Here is a 17223-nt window from a genome sequence, read left to right as displayed (position 1 = left end):
TTTCTTGTTTTTGAACACTGACTTTTTGCAGTGTAATTATGTAGCAAAAAGTTTATTTATGGCCTAAGTTTGAAAATAATAGAACAATTATTGCTATCGCTAACTACTATTACTGCTATTCATGAATTACTATATTTTTACCCTGATGTTTGTCGTGTGCCAGCGTCAGAATCAATCAGGTTATTTTCCCAGCCTCCACATCTATTCTAGCAGAAACCACTCTGACAAGGTTTTTTATGACTTTCCATCTTACAAATGTGATTCCAGTCCAGCCCGCATACTCCAACTGCCCCCCGCGGACCACTTTTCACGGCAATTTCACTTTCACGACCTATTCTGAGGTAGGTACTTTTGAGTGCCTTCCGAGATCCCACGCTAGACGCACTTTGAGGCCAATCGGTGCGCCATGTCTTTTCAGAGTGGACCGAAAGCTGGAAGACGTTACCGACTTTTGTGCCACCTGGCTGGGAATGTCCGTCCCTTCCATGGAAAACTGACTAATGGCGAAAACCTGGCCTGGCAAATGTTGTGAAGGTGAGCTTTAAGTCATTTCAGACCAACTTAGGACCTTGCTAAGGGGCTATGAGAGCCAAATGCGTGTCAATGAGCTTTTCCGTTGTCGTTATCCTTCCTGATGTTCTGATGGAAAGAACACGGGATAAAATGAGATATGAGGCTCCTCTTTGAGCTGGACCTAAGCTGAGGAGAAGAACAACAACTGCGTCCCGCGCCAACTACAACACTCTCCACGGTGGGCCGGAGCACATGTAATTTTAGATTGGCTGCCCTCAAGCTCCCTTTTTTGTGTGCTCGTTCACTATCTGGGCAGGGGGATTTGGCAACCCGGGCTCCGAAGGGTCCCATAAATTTTGCTGTTGCTGTCCTTTCTATGTCCGCCTGGCGCTGGCACGGGTCTCGTACTGTTGTGTTAATCGTTAAATTAAAGCTGCAAGCAGCGATGGACGGGACCGACTTTGACGGCACATAAAATCCAAACCGAAGCAGTAATTAAAACTTTTAATCAGGAGGGTTCAATCTCTCTCCTGTGCTAGTTTGAAGCCGACACGACAAACGCGCTCAGAGGAGATCATTTTTGAAAAAAGGTGACTGGTTTTTACAAAACTTTTGATTTGAAGGGGGAATTGCAAACTTCCTGTTGATTTTTGCTGGGGGTTGTCAATTTATGAAATGTAGGTCTAAGTGAGACCTACATATAGGTTTTTGTTTAATGTCTTTCCGACATTCCTAGTGGGAGTTACAGGCAGTTTTGTCTGTGTTTTTTCCTAGGGGGCGCTAGAGCGCAATTTTGAGTTTTGGGGTTTGGTTTTTTGATTAGATCGCAATTTTTGCCAGTCCTGATGTGTGTGTCAAATATGGTGAGTTTTGAAGCATGTTAAGGGGGTCAAATTACAGCTCGAAGAGGCAAAAGTGAGTGTTTTTACAAAACTTTTGTTTTGAAGGGGGAATTGCAAACTTCCTGTTGATTTTTGCTGAAGGATGTCAGTGTATGAAATCTAGGTCTAATTGAGACCTACATAGAGGTTTTTGTTTCATGTCTCTCCGACATTCCTAGTGGGAGTTACAGGCAGTTTTGTCTGTGTTTTTCCTAGGGGGCGCTAGAGCGCAATTTTGAGTTTTGGGTGTGTTTTTTTTATTAGATCGCAATTTTCGGCAGTCCTGATGTGTGTGTCAAATATGGTGAGTTTTGAAGCATGTTAAGGGGGTCAAATTACAGCTCAAAGAGGCAGCGGTATAATAATAATAATAAAGAAAAAAAAGTAATAATAATAAAACCTTACAATTTCAATAGGGTCCTCTGTCCCAAAGGGACATTGCGGTCAAATAGGGGTGTAACGGTACACAAAAATTTCGGTTCGATACGTACCTCGGTTTAGAGGTCACGGTTCGGTTCATTTTCGGTACAGTAAGAAAACAACAAAATATAAATTTTTTGGTTATTTATTTACCAAATTTGTAAACAATGGCTCTATCCTTTCAACATTGGGAACACTATAATAATTCTGCCCACCTTAATCAACATTAAACTGCCTCAAGTTGTTGCTCAGATTCAATAAAATGACAACATTTTTCTTCTACATATAAAAAGTGCAACATTAAACAGTTTCAAGTCAACTCCTCATGCTTCATTTATTACAGCATTTGGGAAGCCTGCAGTTGATTTATGATGTTAATGTTGTATTATTATCAACATGTGCTAGCAGGGACCCTGCCATTCAAAACTAGGCTGCTGCATTACTAATGATTCATGTAACTATAGCTGAAGGAAGGAAGCGGCGCAGCTTGTCAAGACTTTAGCTTAGCTTAATATGTTCCTGTGGAATCTCGTTCGGTACACTACGGAACAGAACCCCCCGCACCGACACGGTTCAATACAAATACACGTACCGTTACACCCCTAAATGTGCGCCATTGAGCTTGTTGTGCCCGGATGTCGGATTCCCCAAATCACACGTTTTGATCTTCCAATCCTGATGCAAACTCTGCTCGCGGTCAACACAACCTGCCTTTTTTCAATCTGGGGTTGAGAGGAACACTTCCATGCAGAGTCAAGTCTTCACGGCAACAACTGAAATCTAAGTAAGATGAAATATCTCAAATAAGGCTGATATTTGCTTATTTTCTGTCTGATAAGATCATTCTTCTCACTAAGCACATTTGATGTTAGAGTGTTTTACTTGTTTTAAGTGTTTTGGTCCTAAATGATGTCAGTAAGATATTACAGCTTGTTGCTGAGATGTTATGAGCTATATTGAGTAAAACATGCTTGAAACTAGAATATCAAGTGTTGTGTCATCAACACTCACAAGTAGAAATGTCCGATAATATCGGACTGCCGATATTATCAGCCGATAAATGCTTTAAAATGTAGTAACGGAAATTATCGGTTTCAAAAAGTAAAATGTATGACTTTTTAAAAGGCCGCTGTGTACACGGCCGTAGGGAGAAGTACAGAGCGCCAATAAACCTTAAAGGCACTGCCTTCGCGTGCCGGCCCAGTCACATAATATCTACGGCTTTTCACACACACAAGTGAATGCAAGGCATACTTGGTCAACAGCCATACAGGTCACACTGAGGGTGGACGTATAAACAACTTTAACACTGTTACAAATATGTGTGAACCCACACCAAACAAGAATGACAAACACATTTCGGGAGAACATCCGCACCGTAACACAACATAAACACAACACAACAAATACCCAGAACCCCTTGCAGCACTAACTCTTCCGGGACGCTACAATATACACCCCCCGCCCACCACAACCTCCTCATGCTCTCTCAGGGAGAGCATGTCCCAAATTCCAAGCTACTGTTTTGAGGCATGTTAAAGAAAAGAATGCACTTTGTGACTTCAATAATAAATATGGCAGTGCCATGTTGGCACTTTTTTACATAACTTGAGTTGATTTATTTTGGAAAACCTTGTTACATTGTTTAATGCATCCAGCGGGGCATCACAACAACATTAGGCATAATAATGTGTTGTATATATCGGTATCGCTTGATATCGGAATTGGTAATTAGGAGTTGGACAATATCGGAATATTGGATACCAGCAAAAAAGCCATTATCGAACATCTCTACTCACAAGTATAAAACCATACCATACCAACTTTATTTATAAAGCCCTTTAAAAACAACCACAGTTGAAAAACAAAGAGCTGTACACCACAAAGAAATAAAGGCAAAGGACAGACTAAAACTGCTTTTTTAAAGTAATAATTTCTTATTTCAAGCATGAAAAAAAAAATCATGACTTTGACACAATTGTGTCTCATAATTAAAACAGATGGACTTTGCTGTTTTATTTTCAATGAAACAATAGAAAATACGCACTAATATAGTAGTGCACTTGTTATTAGTGAGAATATACTTATTTTAAGGTATTTTGGGGTCCTTTGAGGTTAGCTAATTTGACTTGTTTTGGAAAGTCTTGACAAGCCAAATGTTCTTCTTCTATTGGCAGATCATTTTGCTTAGTTCAAATAAAATACCCCTCATTTTTATTTATTTTTTCTTGTTTTTGAACACTGACTTTTTGCAGTGTATTCATTGAATCGCGGCTAATGGAGTCGTTTCAGACGCTACACTGCAAAAAGTCAGTGTTCAAAAACAACAACAAAAAAATAAAAAAATGAGGGTTATTTTATTTGAACTAAGCAAAATTATCTGCCAATAGAACAAGAAAATTTGGCTTGTCAAGACTTTCCAAAACAAGTCAAATTAAAGCTGCAAGCAGCATTGGTCGGGTCCGCCTTCTGGCAGGTGCTAGTCCTAGGTGTCCAATACTTTTGTCCAGTGGTAGTCCTGAGTGAGACCTACATAGAGGTTTTTGTTTCGTGTCTCTACGATATTGGTACTGGGAGTTAGAGGAAGTTGTGTCTGAGTTCACATTGTCATTATAGGCTATTGTGTGTATTGAGGCCAAAGAAGGTCTAATCGCAGTTTCGTTGTCATTTTTGGCACCGTAGCAGCATCTGTGCTGCGGGTCTTTGAAGGCGCGTAAAATCAAAACGGTAGCACTAATCACAACGCCGTCGTCAACTTTTAATCAGAAGGGTTCAATCTCTCTCCTGTAGCAGTTTGAAGCCGAAACGACAAACGCGCTCAGAGGAGATAATGTTTGATGTTTGGTGACCGTTTGGTACAAAAATGTTGTATTGAAATGGAGATAACAAACTTCCTGTTGATTTTTGCTGAAGGGTGTCAATGTATGAAATGTAGGTCTAAATGAGACCTACATAGAGGTATTTTTTTCATGTCTCTACGACGTTCCTACCGGAAGTTACAAGCAGTTTTGTCAGATTTTTCCTCTGAGGAGCAGTTTTTTGTCTTTTTTTTCCAAAAATTATGTAGAGCACAATTTTGAGTTTTGGGATTTGGTTTTTTTTTTAGATCACAGTTTCCACCAGTCCCGATGTGTGTGCGAATTTTGGTGAGTTTTGAAGTATTTTAAGGGGGTCAAATTAGAGGTCAAAGAGGCAAAAACGTGTTTTTTTAGTACAAATTTGTCTTGAAGGGGAAATTGCCAACTTCCTGTTGGTTTTTGCCCGAGGATGTAAAATTATGAAATGTAGGTCTAAGTATGTCCTACATACAGGTTTTTGTTTCATGTCTCTACGACCTTCCTAGTGGGAGTTAGAGGCAGTTTGTTATTTTTTTTTCCTAGGGGGCGCTAGAGCTCAATTTTTATGTTTGGGGTTTGGTTTTGTTATTTTGTTGAATTTTTCGCAGGTTCTGACTTGTGTGTCAAATTTGGTGAGTTTTGGAGCATGTTAAGTGGGTCAAATTAGCGTTCTTTGTGGGGTCGGTAAAATAATAATAATAATAATTAAAGCTGCAAGCAGCATTGGTCGGGTCCGCTTTTTGGCAGGTGCTAGTCCTAGGTGTCCAATACTTTAGTCCAGTGGTAGTCCTGAGTGAGACCTACATAGAGGTTTTTGTTTCGTGTCTCTACGATATTGGTACTGGGAGTTAGAGGAAGTTGTGTCTGTGTTTTTTTCCTAGGTGCTGCGGCACAGTGGTTGTTTTCTTTGAAGGTGCGTAAAATCACAGCAGCGGATCCATTTCACATTGTCATTATAGGCTATTGTGTGTATTGAGGCCAAAGAAGGTCTAATCGCAGTTTCGTTGTCATTTTTGGCACCGTAGCAGCATCAGTGCTGCGGGTCTTTGAAGGCTCGTAAAATCAAAACGGTAGCACTAAATAAAACGCCGTCGTCAACTTTTAATCAGAAGGGTTCAATCTCTCTCCTGTAGCAGTTTGAAGCCGAAACGACAAACGCGCTCAGAGGAGATAATGTTTGATGTTTGGTGACCGTTTGGTACAAAAATGTTGTTTTGAAATGGAGATAACAAACTTCCTGTTGATTTTTGCTGAAGGGTGTCAATGTATGAAATGTAGGTCTAAATGAGACCTACGTAGAGGTATTTTTTTCATGTCTCTACGACGTTCCTACCGGAAGTTACAAGCAGTTTTGTCAGAGTTTTCCTCTGAGGAGCAGTTTTTTGTCAGTTTTTTCCAAAAATTATGTAGAGCACAATTTTGAGTTTTGGGGTTCGGTTTTTTTTTTAGATCGCAGTTTCCACCAGTCCCGATGTGTGTGAGAAGTTTGGTGAGTTTTGAAGTATTTTAAGGGGGTCAAATTAGAGGTCAAAAATCAAAAATGAGTGTTTTTAGTCATTTTTTGTCTTGAAGGGGAAATAGCCAACTTCCTGTAGATTTTAGCCCGAAGAAATTAATTGATGAAAAGTAGGTCTAAGCGAGACCTACATACAGGTTTTTGTTTCATGTCTCTACGACATTCCTAGTGGGAGTTAGAGGCAGTTTTCTTTCTAGGGGGCGCTAGAGAGCAATTGTGATTTTTTGGGTTTGGTTTTGTAACTAAAGTCTAGTGTTCCCGAGTTCGAATGTGTGTGTCAAATTTGGTGAGTTTTGAAGCATGTTAAGGGGGGCGCAGTAGTGCGCAAAGCTGCGGAAGAATAATAATAAAGAATAATAATAATAATAATAAAACCTTACAAATTCAATAGGGTCCTTTCGTCCCATTGCAAAAGGACTCCCTTTGGGATTCCTTTTGAAAAGGTCCTGTGCGGACCCTAATAAAACCTTACAAATACAATAGGTTCCTTTGTAACCAGTACAAAGGACTCCCTGAGGGAGTCCTTTGTACAGGGTACAGGGCGGACCCTAATTAGCTAACCTCAATGAAACCCAAAAATAGCTTAAAATAAGTACCGTATTTTTCGGATTATGAATCGCATTTTTTTCATAGTGTGGTGCGATTTCTACTCTGGAGCCATTTATGTGTGAAATTACGCACATGTAGTTGCCAAGGAGATGAATATAAATTAATTTGCCTCATATAACGTACACTTAACAGCCCCGTTGTTCACTATTCTTTATTTATTTGAAATTGCCTTTCAAATGTCTATTCTTGGTGTTGGATTTTATCCCAAAACAATTCCCCCCAAAATGTGATTGATACTCCAGTGTGAGGGTCTGCAACCTTCAGCACCATCCTTGTGGCTCCCTGGAGCTTTTTCACAAATGTATGAAAATAGAAACAAATATTTTCCTTTTATTAGGGTTTCTGGAGGAGGACAACATGACACAAACCTCCCTAATTGTTATCAATCCCACTGTTTGTATCAAACAGGATTCTCTGATGAGAGTATTTGGCGAGCACCGTTTTGTCCTACAAATTTTGGCGGTCCTTGAACTCACCGTAGTTTGTTAACATGAATAACTTTATTCAATGATGCCAGAGAAAGACATATTTTATGCCACTCATTCTTTGTCTCATTTTGTCCACCAAACCTTTTATATTGTGTGTGAAGCTTTGTTGGTGTTATTGAATTGGGTGGAGTGCTTATCAAGCATATTTGGTAATTGCATGACTGCAAGCTAATCGATGCTAACATGCTATTTAGGCTCTGTTTATACACATTACATCATTATGCCTCATTTGTAGCTATATTTGAGATCATTTAATATCCTTTACTTTTATCTTCTTTCTATATAATTTAGTTTTGCATGTCTCACCACATATTATATGTATGTAATATTGGCTGCATTTCAGTTGTTTGTTTGCCATGTTGTTCCAGACCACAGCAAACATTACCTAGCTTGCCAAAGATTGTAAAAATCTATTAAAAGAAGACAGCCTGCCGATTCCAAGACTCGGACCCACACATCTAGACCTTAGGCCATTCTAAGCCAGTCATTTCCAGGAGTTATCTCACCTTCTGAGTAGCCTCTGATTTACTAATGTTTTCTAATGTTGTAAAAATGTGTAGAATAAATGTATAACATTTCTACATTTCTGTCAAGAAGATTTGCTTCAGCCTGCGACACATAGTCATTTTGATAGTAGGCTAATATAGCTAATATAGACACTTACATCATGTGTTGCCTTCATTATAACACTTATATAAGACTTTTAAAGTCATTTTGATAGTAGGCTAATATCGCTAATATAGACACTTACGTCATGTGTTGCCTTCACTATAAGACTTATATAAGACTTTTAAAGTCATTTTGATAGTAGGCTAATATCGCTAATATAGACACTTACGTCATGTGTTGCCTTCACTATAAGACTTATATAAGACTTTTAAAGTCATTTTGATAGTAGGCTAATATCGCTAATATAGACACTTACGTCATGTGTTGCCTTCACTATAAGACTTATATACGGATTTTCATATTTTGCAGCTCCAGACGGATTAGTCTTTTGTATTTTTGGTCCAATGTGGCTCTTTCAGCGTTTTGGGTTGCCGACCTCTGCACTAGTGTGACTTATATATGTTTTTTTCCTTCTTTATTATGCATTTTCGGCCAGTGGGACTTATACTCCGGAGCGACTTATTATCCGGAAAAATACAGTATATTCTCACTAATAACAAGTGCACTTTTCTTGGTAGGAAAAAAAAGGAGACCTTTTTGCTCAATATGTTGAAAAATATTCTTAAATGAAGTAAATGCTAGTGCCATTATCTTGCATAATGATATGCACTCGGCATTACATTTCTTGAAAGCAGCAAACTTATACTAAAAACTAATTTATTGTTCTTAATGGAAAGACAACAAGGCAAGTGCTTGTTACTCTCGGGGTCTCCTAGCCGCTCAGGCAAATCAGATGCTCTAAAAATGCATTTTTCCATCGACAACATGACATCATCGCGCCAAGTGCGTGCTCTTTCAGTCAATTAGTGCGCATATATAAAATAAACATTTTTAATTGTAATTTTGAAGAATTCCTCTGAATGTGCATGAACTATTTCTGTTCAAAATTGTTAGAAATGTCATATCTTAAATGTTTAAATATTAACTGTCAGTTTACTGTACTGTGCCAACTGTACTACTATATGAGTACTAGGGCTGTGAATCTTTGGGTGTCCCATGATTCGATTCAATATCGATTCTTGGGGTCACGATTCGATTCAAAATCGATTTTTTTTTTCTCAATTCAACACGATTCTCGATTCAAAAACTATTTTTTTTCCCGATTCAAAAGGATTGTCTATTCATGGAATACATAGATGTCAGCAGGATCTACCCCAGTCTGCTGAGTAGTAGATTTTTGTAAAAAGCTTTTATAATTGTAAAGGACAATGTTTTATCAACTGATTGCAATAATGTACATTTGTTTGAACTATTAAATGAAGCAAAAATATGACTTATTTTATATTTGTGAAAATATTGGACACAGTGTGTTGTCAAGCTTATGAGATGTGATGCAAGTGTAAGCCACTGTCACACTATTGTTCTTTTATTTTTAATGTCTAATGATAATGTCAATGAGGGATTTTTAATCACTGCTATGTTGAAATTGTAACTAATATTGATACTGTTGTTGATAATATTCATTTTTGTGTCACTACTTTTGTTTTGTTGTGTGTCATGTTTGTGTCTCCTCTCAATTGTTGTGTGTGGTGTTTGTGTCTCCTCTCAATTGTTGTGTGTGGTGTTTGTGTCTCCTCTCAATTGTTGTGTGTGGTGTTTGTGTCTCCTCTCAATTGTTGTGTGTGGTGTTTGTGTCTCCTCTCAATTGTTGTGTGTGGTGTTTGTGTCTCCTCTCAATTGTTGTGTGTGGTGTTTGTGTCTCCTCTCAATTGTTGTGTGTGGTGTTTGTGTCTCCTCTCAATTGTTGTGTGTGGTGTTTGTGTCTCCTCTCAATTGTTGTGTGTAGTGTTTGTGTCTCCTCTCAATTGTTGTGTGTGGTGTTTGTGTCTCCTCTCAATTGTTGTGTGTGGTGTTTGTGTCTCCTCTCAATTGTTGTGTGTGGTGTTTGTGTCTCCTCTCAATTGTTGTGTGTGGTGTTTGTGTCTCCTCTCAATTGTTGTGTGTGGTGTTTGTGTCTCCTCTCAATTGTTGTGTGTGGTGTTTGTGTCTCCTCTCAATTGTTGTGTGTGGTGTTTGTGTCTCCTCTCAATTGTTGTGTGTGGTGTTTGTGTCTCCTCTCAATTGTTGTGTGTGGTGTTTGTGTCTCCTCTCAATTGTTGTGTGTGGTGTTTGTGTCTCCTCTCAATTGTTGTGTGTGGTGTTTGTGTCTCCTCTCAATTGTTGTGTTTATTGCACTTCTGAGTGTTGCTGGCTCGGCTTTGCTTTTGGAATTGGATTGCATTGTTATGGTGTTGCAGTGTATTGTTTTGTTGGATTCATTCATTTAAAAAAATAAAAATAAATTAAAAAATAATTACAAAAATAAAAAAAAATAAAAAAAAATCTATTTTTTAAAAATGAGAATCGATTCTGAATCGCACAACGTGAGAATCGTGATTCAAATTCGAATCTATTTTTTTCCCACACCCCTAATGAGTACGTATTTTCAGTCCATTTGGCGACAATCTGTTTTAATTATGAGACACAATTGTGTCAAAGTCATGATTTTTTTTTTTCATGCTTGAAATAAGAAATGATGACTTTCAAAAAGTAGTTTTCTACTTGTGAGTGTTGATGACACAACACTTGATATTCTAGTTTCAAGCATGTTTTACTCAATATAGCTCATAACATCTCAGCAACAAGCTGTAATATCTTACTGACATCATTTAGGACACTTAAAACAAGTAAAACACTCTAACATCAAATCTGCTTAGTGAGATTTATCAGACAGAAAATAAGCAAATATCCGCCTTATTTGAGATATTTCATCTTACTTAGATGTCAGTTGTTGCAGTGTAGAAAACCCCGGGCCAGATTGGACATCTGCTCCGAGTTTGAGCACAGAAAAAAAAGAAGTACATCCAACTGGATTTGAGTGGTTGTCAAAGCGCAGCTCAGTTGCTTGCCAACTCGCCCCGAAATGCAATTTAAAGCCCGAATGAGGACGTATTATTCCGACTTGGAAGACATGCTCGGATGCAAAGTGCTTTGGCGCTTCACGCATCTTCCACTTGTACATTGTGATGATTAGTTAAGCCATTGTGCGACGATTATTCAGTCGGCCGCAGCGTGGAATCCCGAGAATTTCTTCGCAAAGGACAGTTTATTCCATCTGTCTTGTTCAGCCAATTAATAAAAGACAGGCGACTCTTTCGAGGGAATACACCGGAGTGTACATTTAAAAAAATGGACCATCAAAATGGAAGTTTGGCTCCTTCTTTAGTTTTCTCTTTCATGTGTTTTGACTCTTTTTGTGTGGACTTTGAGCGCTGCAGCAAAGTGAAGTTAATATCGGTGCCAGTTGCGTCCACAGGAAGAAGCAGTGAAGTTGTCACGTTGTGTAAATGGTCAATAAAAGCAGAATACAATGATTTGCAAATCCTTTTTCCACTGCAAAGACAACATATTTCATGTTCACACTGAGAAACTTACTCTTTTTTTTTTTGCAAATAATCATGAACTTAGAATTTAATGGCAGCAACACATTGCAAAAAAGTTGTCAGAGGGCCATTTTTACCACTGTGTTACATGGCCTTTCCTTTTAACAACACTCTGTAAACGTTTGGGAACTGAGAATTTTTTTTTTAAGCTTTCCAGGTGGAATTCTTTCCCATTCTTGCTTGATGTACAGTTTAAAGACCTACTGAAAGCCACTACTAGCGACCACGCAGTCTGATAGTTTATATATCAATGATGACATCTTAACATTGCAACACATGCCAATACGGCCGGGTTAACTTATAAAGTGACATTTTACATTTCCCGGGGAACTTCCGGTTCAAAACGCCTTTGGAGGATGACGTATGCGCGTGACGTAGCCAGTAGAACACAGGTATGGCTTCCCCATTGAAGCCAATACGAAATAGCTCTGTTTTCATCTCATTATTCCACAGTATTGTGGACATCTGTGTTGGTCAATCTGTTCATTGCATTATGGAGAAAGAAGCTGAGCAAGCAAAGAAGAAAGTTGTCGGTGCGAAGGGGAGTATTTTGCGAGGGAAGTCCGCAACACAACACAGCCGGTGTTTCATTGTTTACATTCCCGAAAGATGCAGTCAAGATCGAAGAACTCGGACAACAGAGACTCTAACCAGGAGGACTTTGACTTCGTTAACAGACGCAGACGCGATACCGTGAGTACGCTTCCAAACATTTGATCGCTTGCTATAACTAGCTCGAGCTAGTAGCTAGGAGCTAGCATAACAAACACCTAGGTGTTTGTTATGTGGGATTAATTTGTGGCATATTAAATATAAGCCTGGTTGTGTTGTGGCTAATAGAGTATATATATGTCTTGTGTTTATTTACTGTTGTAGTCATTCCCAACTGAATATCAGGTCACCCCCGCGCGCTTCCAAACATTTGATTGCTTGCCCGTACATGCGTGTCACGTGTGTAACTTTGGTTAAATATATAAGCTTTATGAACCTTGGGTTAGGTGAACGGTTGTTTGGGCTGAGTGAGTGTGTGTGTTGTGCAGGTGTTTGAATTGTATTGGCGGGTTATATATACGGGATCCCGTCCATATTACCCGCTCGAGCTATAACTAGCTCGAGCTAGTAGCTAGTAGCTAGGAGCTAGCATAACAAACACCTAGGTGTTTTAATGTGGGATTAATTTGTGGCATATGAAATATAAGCCTGGTTGTGTTGTGGCTAATAGAGTATATATATGTCTTGTGTTTATTTACTCTTGTAGTCATTCCCAGCTGAATATCAGGTCACACCCGCCTCTCACGCTTCCACTGCCCTCTAGTCCTTCACTCTCACTTTCCTCATCCACAAATCTTTCATCCTCGCTCAAATTAATGGGGAAATCGTCGCTTTCTCGGTCCGAATCTCTCTCACTTCATGCGGCCATCATTGTAAACAATAGGGAACTTTGCGTATATGTTCAACTGACTACGTCACGCTACTTCCGGTAGGGGCAAGCCTTTTTTTTATCAGATACCAAAAGTTGCGATCTTTATCGTCGTTGTTTTATACTAAATCCTTTCAGCAAAAATATGGCAATATGGCGAAATGATCAAGTATGACACATAGAATAGATCTGCTATCCCCGTTTAAATAAAAACATTTCATTTCAGTAGGCCTTTAAGTCAGGGGTGTCCAAACTTTTTCCACTGAGGGCCGCACATTGAAAATCCAAAACTAGCAGGGGCCATTTTGATGTTTTTTATTTTAAAAACCAATACAATAATGTATAAAAAATATACATTTAGGCTTCCACTCAGGCTTGATCCTAGACCCCAAAGGGTTTTGGTCCAAAAAATAGAAAAAATGTGTCATTATTCAGTATTATTATTTGTGTTATTATTCAAGTTTTTAATTCTCCAGATCAACATTAGGTCTGTCAATATAACATTTTTTAAAGATTTAAATTGTATGCTCTTTTTGTCAAAGAAAACCCTTTTTTAAAATGAAAAAAACACAAAATATGCAATATTTTCACACAATAAAATGTTTAAGTGGGATATTTGAGATTATATAATAATTGTAGCCTTAAAAAGGTCAATAACTCCTAACACCATTGATTTTAATTCATTATTATTTTTTGAGCAATGACACTTAAAAACTAATCACACTAAAATTGTAGGGGATCCAAAAGGGTCCTCCTCATTAAAGTGTTACAAAATAAAGTATAATTATTTATTTTTTGACTGTTTACTTTTAACACAATAATCTGGAGATCAACTTCAGATCTGTCTGTCACTTATAAGTTGTAATGTTGTTTATGTTTTTTGTTTGTTCGTTTTAGGCCCTTCTTTAAAGAAAACAGCTTGTTTTTTTACATGGCAAACACAAAATATGCAACATTTCCCCCCCAAAAATATCTCAAAATATTTAATGTGACGTAATTGGAGCCTTGAATAGGTCAATAATTCATAATGACATTGATTTTGATTCATTATTATTTTTGAAAGAAAGAAACATGGCAGCTTTGTGTGATTAGAGTAAACATTGCTACATTATCTTGTTACATTTCACCTGTTTGCTCTTTAAATACCACTTTTTATGTTTTTTATTTTCTTCAATCGTATTTTTAAAATGTGCCGTGGGGCCGTTAAAAAATGACCTGCGGGCCGCAAATGGCCCCCGGGCCGCACTTTGGACACCCCTGGCTTAAGTTGTTCAACAGTCCGGGGGTCTCCCTTGTGCTATTTTAGGCTTCATAATGCACCACACATTTTCAATGGGAGACAGGTCTGGACTACAGGCAGGCCAGTCTAGTACCCGCACTCTTTTACTATGAAGCCACGTTGATGTAACACGTGGCTTGGCATTGTCTTGCTGAAATAAGCAGGGGCGTCCATGAAAAAGTTGCTTGGATGGCAACATATGTTGCTCCAAAAGCTGTATGTACCTTTCAGCATTAATGGTGCCTTCACAGATGAGCTCGAGCCCTGGGTGTTGTTGATACATGGCTTTGGATTTGCACAGGAGAGTTTTAACTTGCACTTACAGATGTAGCGACCGACTGTAGTTACTGACAGTGGTTTTCTGAAGTGTTCCTGAGCCAATGTGGTGATATCCTTTACACACTGATGTCACTTGTTGATGAGGGATGGAAGGTCACGGGCTTAGCTGCTTACGTGCAGTGATTTCTCCACATTCTCTGAACCTTTTGGTGATATTACGGAGTGTAGATGGTGAAATCCCTAAATTCCTTGCAATAGCTGGTTGAGAAAGGTTGTTCTTAAACTGTTCAACAATTTGCTCAGGCATTTGTTGACAAAGTGGTGACCCTCGCCCCATCCTTGTTTGTGAATGACTGAGCATTTCATGGAATCTACTTTTATAGCCAATCATGGCACCCACCTGTTCCCAATTAGCCTGTTCACCTGTGGGATGTTCCAAATAAGTGTTTGATGAGCATTCCTCAACTTTATCAGTCTTTTTTGCCACTTGTGCCAGCTTTTTTTAAACATGTTGCAGGCCACAGATTCCAAATGAACACATTTTACCATTTCAAACGTCAAGTATCTTGTCTTTGCAGTCTATTCAATTGAATATAAGTTGAAAAGGATTTGCAAATTATTGTATTCAGTTTTTATTTACCATTTACACAACGTGACAACTTCACTGCTTATTCCTGTGGACGCAAATGGCACCAATATGAACTCATCCTGCTGCTGATCCTTAGCTCCTCCACAGTGCTCAAAGTCCACAAAAATATAAGCGACATCAGTGTGTAAAGGATATCACCACATGGGCTCAGGAACACTTCAGAAACCCACTGTCCGTAACTACAGTTGGTCGCTACATCTGTAAGTGCAAGTTAAAACTCTACTATGCAAAGCCAAAGCCTTTTATCAACAACACCCAGAAACGCCGCCGGCGTCGCTGGGCCCGAGCTCATCTAAGATGGACTGATGCAAAGTGGAAAAGTGTTCTGTGGTCTGACGAGTCCACAAACTGTGGACGTCGTGTCCTCCGGACCAAAGAGGAAAAGAACCATCCGGATTGTTCTAGGCGCAAAGTGTAAAAGGCAGCATGTGTGATGGTATGGGGGTGTATTAGTGGCCAAGACATGGGTAACTTACACATCTGTGAAGGCACCATTAATGCTGAAAGGTACATACAGCTTTTGGAGCAACATATGTCTTCTTCATGGACGCCCCTGCTTATTTGGTGGTCTCCTCAGTTCCCAAATATTTACTGAGTGTTGTTAAAAGGAAAGGCCATGTAACACAGTGGTAAAAATGCCCCTGTGACAACTTTTTTGCAACGTGTTGCTGCCATTAAATTCTAAGTTAATGATTATTTGCAAAAAAAAATCAGTTTCTCAGTTCAAACATGAAATATTTTGTCTTTGCAGTCTATTCCATTGAATATAAGTCGTTTAAAAAAAAGTGAAAGACTCACATTGTTGCTGCCATAAAAATATTTGACTTACTTGTTTTGCAGAAGGTCTTTAAAAACAGCAGAGCACTCCCGTAATTAACGAAATAGACCAAAAAATAGAGGACCTTGATTTTGCAGAATATGGCTTCACACGGCCGAGGATGTTTCCTGATGATTAACACCCTGGACAGCTCCAAAGCGTGTGTGGGAGGACAATCGTGGTAGTGAGTAACGTAAACAATATCTGTCAGGGAGGAGAAGCATTTCTGGGTGTTAAAAAAAAAAAAAAAAGTAGAAGAAAGGTTGTAGAAACAGTCTCGTAGTTTGATGGAGCATCAAAATATTATCTGTCCCATCATAATTGTGATGAAGGCTTAAAGGCCCTTCTTTTTTTTAAAAAAAGAGCCTTTTTTTTAGATATATGCGTGCTCGTTCTAGTTTTTATTTGTATTTATTTTTATTATCTTTTTATTTTATTTTTTACTTTTTAATACACTGTAGCACTTTTTACAAACACAATCTATTACTATGTTTTTAATACAATATACAAACCTACGTTTTTTGTTAAAACATGTATTTGTTACCTTAATAGTTGTCTAGATTGTATGACATCAACAAAAATCACCTCTTGCAAACATCAAGCGGCGAAACCATGTCACAATTCACCTGACGCTGCAGGCAGGTACGGTAAGACGGCTACACCCCGCTGGACTTCAGGGAGAAGACCAAAGAACACGTTGGACACAAATATAGGCCTGTCATGCATTTACAAAATCAGCACTTTGCATTAAGATATGGGATTTATATGTTAAGTATTAACAGTTAATAGTTAGAGGGGTATTTTATTTGAACTAAGCAAAATTATCTGCCAATAGAACAAGAAAAATTGGGTTGTCAAGACTTTCCAAAACAAGTCAAATTAGCTAACCTCAATGAAGCCAAAAATAGCTTAAAATAAGTATATTCTCACTAATAACAAGTGCACTTTTCTTGCTAGAAAAAAAAAAGAGACCTTTTTTGCTCAATATGTTGAAAAATATTCTTAAATGAAGTAAATGCTAGTGCCATTATCTTGACATAATGATATGCGCTCGGCATTACATTTCTTAAAAGCAGCAAACTTATACTAAAAACTAGTTTATTGTTCTTAATGGAAAGGCAACAAGGCAAGCGCTTGTTACTCTCGGGGTCTCCTAGCCGCTCAGGCAAATCATATGCTCTAAAAATGCATTTTTCCATCGACAACATGACATCATCGCGCCAAGTGCGTGCTCTTTCAGTCAATTAGTGCGCAAGAAATATATATATATATATATATATATATATATATATATATATGTATATATATATATATATATATATATATATATATATATATATATATATATATATATATATATATATATATATATATATATATATCACAATCACAAGTGCCTCATAGGGCAAGTACAAGTTTTGGAC

The 17223-nt window shown here is 38.3% G+C and overlaps 1 protein-coding gene across 1 annotated transcript in view; it reads left to right on the top strand.

Moving 5' to 3' along the window:
- The first annotated feature begins 260 nt into the window (after positions 1–260).
- Positions 261–17223, top strand: part of rspo1 (R-spondin 1) — a 62074-nt gene continuing 45111 nt past the window's right edge. The window contains exons 1-2 of the mRNA XM_062064102.1: positions 261–341; positions 419–534. The gene's annotated coding sequence lies outside the window, so the exon portion shown is untranslated. The remainder of the gene's footprint in view (positions 342–418; positions 535–17223) is intronic.

Source organism: Entelurus aequoreus, linkage group LG11 (assembly GCF_033978785.1).
Source record: "Entelurus aequoreus isolate RoL-2023_Sb linkage group LG11, RoL_Eaeq_v1.1, whole genome shotgun sequence".
Lineage (NCBI taxonomy): Eukaryota > Metazoa > Chordata > Actinopteri > Syngnathiformes > Syngnathidae > Entelurus > Entelurus aequoreus.
This window is presented reverse-complemented; position numbering and strand designations above follow the sequence as displayed.